The following is a 7,633-nucleotide window of genomic DNA, read 5'->3' as shown; positions in this document are numbered from 1 at the left end:
AACATTTCAAAATTTAGAATTTTGGGATGTTACACACAGGCTTCGGTCAGTCCACTTTTGGCGGACCGAACCTTCTCGACCACCGCACTCATGATAGTGCGGTGCTCTTCGTCAATGGAAGCGCCGCGAAGCGCTTCCAGCAAGTTGTCTGATGCCTCAGGCTGGACAAAGGCCATCGGCACAGACGACTCACCCCCCGTAGCGAGGGGTCGCCTGACAAAATCCGGAACCACTGGAGGTTCCGACGCAGTATCCTGCTGGGGGCCAAACTTGCTACGGCCCCCGACATTAGAGCCCACGGGAGTCTTGCGCCCCATGCTCCCAGACGGTGCCCTTTGAGACAACACTTTGATGTCGTCCGTAGGCCGGGGGGAGGTGGCTGTCGGGAGTGAATCGATGTTCATCACCGACTAGCCCAAAGACTCGTCCGAAGAGGATACGTCGATATGGGCTTTGGATGGGCTGCATGATCATGTTTGACATGATAAGTAATAAAACAAAACATACCATAACTATTATAGTATCCGGATACTTACGACTTCGCCAGGGGCTTGTCCCTGGGCAACCACTCCTTGTCGCTGCAAGCAGCTGTTGTGGAGCAGTCCGGAAGGAGGATCCTTCCATTCTTGGACCCTTCGGCCTCCCCAGATGGGGCGGCCTTCCTTTTCTTGTCTCCCCGGGCTGGGGGGGAGAACTTTCCTCTTCCTCCTCCTCGTTTTCATGGGAGGAGTGCACCTCAGTGTTTTTGGACGATGAGTCTGATATAACCTTGCACCGGAGACCTCTTCTGGTCCCCGCGGCCTTCTTCTTGGCCTTCTTCTCGGACGCCTCATAGGGCGCCGGAACCAGCATCTCCGTTAAGAGAGCCCTTGCTGGATCTTTGGGCCAGTGTGGCCGGACAATCGATCTGCTCCCCTGTCGCTACCCAGTCCTGTTAAAATGGCGTGGAGGCTCAGATCCCTCACATGATTATACTGGGGAAAGAAACATCTTATGAGATATAAAGAGCTTACCGGATTGGCAGGGCGCTTTGCGCTGAGTCCGCGATCCTCGGTAAGGGGAGGAGGTACCTCGGCGGCCTTGAACAGGACCCTCCAGACGTCTTGGTGTGTCATGTCGAAAAGCTCTCGCAGCGTCTGGTGCTTGGCTGGGTCAAACTCCCACATATTGAATGCCCGTCTTTGACACGGAACGATCCCGCGGAAGAGCATGACCTGGACCACGTTGACAAGCTTGATTTTCCTGCTTATCATATTTTTAACACAGTTCTGGAGTACGGTCAGCTCCACCGATGAACCCCAGGATAGGCCCTTCTCTTTCCAGGAGGTGAGCCGCGTGGGGATGCCAGATCAAAATTCGGGGGCCGCCACCTAGTTGGTGTCGCGTGGCTCGGTGATGTAGAACCACCCCGATTGCCACCCCTTCACGGTCTCCACATAGGAGCCTTTGAGCCAGGTGACATTGGGCATTTTGCCCACCATGGCGCCTCCGCAGTCCGCTTGTTGGCCAACCACCACCTTCAGTTTCACATTGAAGGTCTTCAGCCACAGGCCGAAGTGGGGCTTGATGCGGAGGAAGGCCTCGCACACGACAATAAACACCGAGATGTTGAGGATGAAATTGGGGGCCAGATCATGGAAGTCCAGCCCGTAGTAGAACATGAGCCCGCGGACAAACAGGTGGAGGGGAAATCCCAGCCCGTGGACGAAGTGGGTGAGGAATACAACCCTCTTGTGGGGTGCTGGAGTAGGGACGATCTGCCCCGCGTCTAGGAGCCGGTGCGTGATGTCTGCAGCTAGGTATCCGGCTTCCCGGAGCTTCATAATGTTCTCCTCCGTAATGGAGGAGACCATCCACTTGTGTCCCCCGCTCCGGACATGTTTGGAATGGCTTTATGGAGAAAATAAGAACTTGGGCGCTGGAGCTCGAGCACGCGAGAATGGATGGGCAGGGGAAGAAGAAGGCGTGGGTGAAAAAGAGGAGCCCTTGTCCCTTTATAAAGGTAGTAGAAACTGTGCGCCTCCCTACTTGCACCATAAAATTGCTTATTCCCCAAGCACTGCGATTGATGGCGCGGTTGGGGTACCCATATCTATATTGATGCGAATCCTGTGATAAGGGGAACACGATCTCTGCTTCGACAAGACGTGCCAATAAAACCGCCTCGCAATATGTGCAGTGGCAGGCCGGGAAAAATGGTTCGTAATAACCGGGCCACGGCAGGACGCCACGTTATGAAAAGTTGTCAACAGATTGGATTTGTGGAATAATATACTCTCTACGGTGGTATGTGGAATTTGTTTTGCAGAGGACATGATCCTTGTGTTCAAAATTTTCTATGGAGTATTCGGAGGAGGAACCCGCCTTGCAATGCCGAAGACAATCTGCGTGCCGGACTTATCATCATTGAAACCTGGTTCAGGGGCTACTGAGGGAGTCCTGAATTATGGGGTCCTCGGACAGCCGAACTATATACTTTGGCCGGACTGTTGGACTATGAAGATACAAGATTGAAGACTTCGTCCCGTGTCCAGGTGGGACTCTCCTTTGCATGGAAGGAAAGCTTGGCAATTCGGATATGTAGGTCTCCTCCCTTGTAACCGACTCTGTGTAACCCTAGCCCCCTCCGGTGTCTATATAAACCGGAGGGTTTAGTCCGTAGGACAACAACAATCATAATCATAGGCTAGCTTCTAGGGTTTAGCCTCTATGATCTCGTGGTAGATCAACTCTTGTAATACTCATATCATCAAGATCAATCAAGCAGGAAGTAGGGTATTTCCTCCATCGAGAGGGCCTGAACCTGGGTAAACATTGTGTCCCCCGCCTCCTGTTACCATCAGCCTTAGACGCACACTTCGGGACCCCCTACCCGAGATCCGCCGGTTTTGACACCGACAGCTGCCATCTAGCTCTGCACTTGATTCACCTTCTGTTTTGAGTAAACTTGTGACACCTAAACCTGCATCTTCTATTAATTCTGATATGTCGCATGTTATTGATGATGCAAGTTCTACTTTGCATGATACTTATGATGAAACTACTTCTATGCTTGATACTACTGTGCCACTAGGTGAATTTCTTGATGAACAACTTGCTAGGGTTAGAGAGAATGAAATTATTGAAACTAATAACATTGATGAAAGTGATGATGAATATTCTCCCCCTAGATATGAATTATGTGTTGTGCCTGAAGGTTATGTTATGGACGAAGAAACTTCTAGAAACTTTTTAGCTTGCAATGATAGATATGATCTTAAGAAATTATTAGCTAAGCTGAAAGAAAAATCTTTAAATGCTAGAATGAAATATGACCCTGCTTTTGCTACTTCACCTATCTGTATTTCTGATAAGGATTATGATTTCTCTATCGATCCTGAGTTAATTACTTTGGTTGAATCTGATCCTTTTAATGGCTATGAATCTGAAACTATTGTGGCACATCTTACTAAATTAAATGATATAACCACCCTATTCACTAATGATGAGAAAACTCGCTATTAATTTATCCTTAAGTTGTTTCCGTTCTCATTAAAGGATGATGCTAAAACATGGTTTAATTCTCTTGATCCTGGTTGTGTGCATAGTCCCCAGGATATGATTTATTACTTCTCTGATAAATACTTCCCCGCTCATAAGAAATAATCTGCCTTAAGGGAAATATATAATTTTTTACAAATTAAAGAAGAGAGTCTCCCACAAGATTGGGGGGGCTTCTCCAATTACTTCATGCTTTGCCTGATCATCCTATCAAGAAAAATGAAATACTAGATATCTTTTATAATGGACTAACTGATGCTTCCAGAGACCGCCTAGATAGTTGTGTTGGTTGTGTTTTCAGGGAAAGAACTATTGATCAAGCTGAATTGCTACTGAATACTATGTTGAGTAATGAAAATGATTGGACACTTCCTGAACCAACTCCTAAGCCAACTCCGAAGAAAAGGGGTATTCTAGTTCTCAGTCTTGAAGATATGCAAGAGGCAAAGAAATCTATGAAAGAAAAAGGTATTAAAGCTGAAGATGTTAAGAATTTACCACCTATTGAAGAAATACATGGTCTTGATAACCCAACACAGGTAGTAAAGGTAAATTATCTCTATAGATTTGATGAAGGTGATATCCCTCATTATAAGTCTGCTAGCCAATTCTTAGATGAGTTTGATAATTTTATTGTTAAACAAGAAAACTTCAATGCTTATGTTGGTAGAAAATTGAAACGTAATGCTTATATGATTGAACACTTGAGTGATTATATGTCTAGAGTTAAAGGTGAACTTAAACTTATTAGTAAACATGCTTCGATGGTTACCACTCAAGTAGAACAAGTACTTAAAGCTCAGAATGATTTTCTCAGTGAATTAGATAATAAGAAAATGATAATGCTGTTAGAGTTGTGACTAGAGGGGGTAAAATGACTTAGGAACCTTTGTATCCGGAGGGCCACCCTAAGAGAATTGAGCAAGATTCTCAGAGAACTAATGTTGATGAACCTAGTTCTTCTAAGAAGAAGAAAAATAAAAATGATAGGACTTTGCATGCTTCTAGTGAACCTGTTGTAGACACACCTGAGAATCCCAATGATATTTCTATTTCTGACGCTGAAACACAATCTGGTGATGAACATGAACCTAGTGATAATGTTAATAAAGATGTTCATGTTGATGCTCAACCTAGCAATAACAATGATGTAGAAATTGAACCTGTTGTTGATCTTGATAACCCACAATCAAAGAATCAACGTTATGATAAGAGAGACTTTGTTGCTAGGAAGCACGGTAAAGAAAGAGAACCATGGGTTCAGAAACCCAAACCATCCAAGAAAAGGGATGGTGAGGATTTTGAGCGCTTTGCTGAAATGATTAGACCTATCTTTTTGCGTATGCGTTTGACTGATATGCTTAAAATGAATCCTTATGCTAAGTATATGAAAGATATTGTTACTAATAAAAGAAAGATACCGAAAGCTGAAATTTCCACCATGCTTGCTAATTATACTTTTAAAGGTGGAATACCAAATAAACTAGGAGATCCCGGAGTACCAACTATACCATGCTCCATTAAAAGAAACTATGTTAAAACTGCTTTATGTGATCTTGGAGCCGGTGTTAGTGTTATGCCTTTCTCTTTATATCGTAGACTTGAATTGAATAAGTTGACACCTACTGAAATATCTTTGCAAATGGACGATAAATCAACCGCTATACCTGTCGGTATTTGTGAGGATGTGCCTGTTGTGGTTGCAAACGTTACTATTTTAACGGACTTTGTTATTCTTGATATTCCCGAGGATGATAGTATGACGATTATCCTTGGTAGACCCTTTCTGAATACTACAGAGGCTGTTATTGATTGCAACAAAGGCAATGTCACTTTTCATGTTAATGGTAATGAGCATACGGTACACTTTCCGAGGAAATGACCTCAAGTCCACAGTATCAATTCTATTGGAAAAATTCCAACGATTACTATTGGAGGTTTTGAATTTCCTCTTCCTACTGTCAAGAAGAAATATGATATTCTTATTGTTGTGGATGTGCATATCCCCGTTGAGGTAACCTAGTGTTATTCGAAAATTCTCCGGTTCCATACAATTCGGAATGAGTTTGTTAACAAGACTTGATCAACCTTGTTAGTGGATTCCTTTTGATGAGCATGAGATGGATGAAGTTAGAAAGCACAACTTTCTGTACCCTCCTTTTACTTTCTATTATTTACATTAAATAAAGCAAAAATAGTATTTTTTGTCTGTTTTCTGAATTATCCTTGCAATAAAAAATACTCTGAAAATAAAAGTTCTCCAAATGTCCTGAAAATTTAATATGATTTTTTCTAGAATATTTGGCACTAAGAACACACCAGAGGGGGCAACCACCTGGCAACTGATGACCCACAAGTATAGGGGATCTATCTAGTCCTTTCGATAAGTAAGAGTGTCGAACCCAACGAGGAGCAGAAGGAAATGATAAGCGGTTTTCAGCAAGGTATTCTCTACAAGTACTGAAATAAGTGGTAACAGATAGTTTTGTGATAGGATAGATTGTAACGAGCAACAAGTAAAAAAAGTAAATAAAGTGCAGCAAGGTGGCCCAATCCTTTTGTAGCAAAGGACAAGCCGGAACAAACTCTTATAATAGGAAAAGCGCTCCCGAGGACACTGTAACGCCTCGGACACACCCGCCGGTGGTCGTTACTCCTGGCGGGATCTAGACTGGCCCCACAGATCAATACTAGTCCTTTCTGCGCACTTTGTCCTCACTCGTGCGCACCCGGGAGCAACTTCCTGGTTGGTCACCCATCCTGACACTACTCCAAACTAAGCACGCTTAACTTTGGAGTTCTGTCTGAATGGGCTCCCAGAAAAGAAGGAATTCCTTATTGATATGAGTAATCTATCATCCCTATTAAGCCAGGCTATCACGTACACCCCCACTCAGAGGAACCGACGTCCTCGTCGGGCCACAGGAACGTTCCCTCTTGGCACATATGTCTGTGCATCTAGTCCGGTACATGTGCCATGCCGGGTGCCACGACGGGTCACAAACGTCATGAACAACATGACCACGCACCTGTCCGCAAACATCCGTGTAACCGCGAGGGTCGGCTCTGATACCAACTTGTAACGCCCCGGACACACCCGCCGGTGGTCGTTACTCCTAGCGGGATCTAGACTGGCCCCACAGATCAATACTAGTCCTTTCTGCGCACTTTGTCCTCACTCGTGCGCACCCGGGAGCAACTTCCCGGTCGGTCACCCATCCTGACACTACTCCAAGCTAAGCACGCTTAACTTTGGAGTTCTGTCTGAATGGGCTCCCGGAAAAGAAGGAATTCCTTATTGATATGAGTAATCTATCATCCCTATTAAGCCAGGCTATCACAGACACATGGGAATATCGTCAAGCTAGTTTTCATCACGTTCATATGATTCGTGTTCGATACTTTGATGATTTGATATGTGGGTGGACCGGTGCTTGGGTGTTGTTCTTACTTGAACAAGCATCCCACTTATGATTAACCTCTATTGCAAGCATCCGCAACTACAACAAAAGTATTAAGGTAAACCTAACCATAGCATGAAACATACGGATCCAAATCAGCCCCTTACAAAGCAACGCATAAACTAGGGTTTAAGCTTCTGTCACTCTAGCAACCCATCATCTACTTATTACTTCCCAATTCCTTCCTCTAGGCCCAAATAATGGTGAAGTGTTATGTAGTCGACGTTCACATAACACCACTAGAGGCTAGACAACATACATCTTATCAAAATATCAAACGAATACCAAATTCACATGACTACTAATAGCAAGACTTCTCCCTTGTCCTCAGGAACAAACGTAATGACTCACAAAAGCATATTCATGTTCACAATCAGAGGGGTAATAATATGCATATAGGATCTGAACATATGATCTTCCACCAAATAGACCAACTAGCATCAACTACAAGGAGTAATCAACACTACTAGCAACCTACTAGCACCAATCCCGGACTTTGAGACAAGAATTGGATACAAGAGATGAAGTAGGGTTTGGAGATGAGATGGTTCTGGTGAAAATGTTGATGGAGATTTCCCTCTCCCAATGAGAGGAGCGTTGGTGATGACGATGGTGATGATTTCCCCCTCCCG

This window comes from Triticum urartu, chromosome 1A, assembly GCF_056163025.1.
Source record: "Triticum urartu cultivar PI428250 chromosome 1A, HENAU_Tu73, whole genome shotgun sequence".
NCBI lineage: Eukaryota > Viridiplantae > Streptophyta > Magnoliopsida > Poales > Poaceae > Triticum > Triticum urartu.
Note: the sequence above shows the minus strand (reverse complement) of the source record.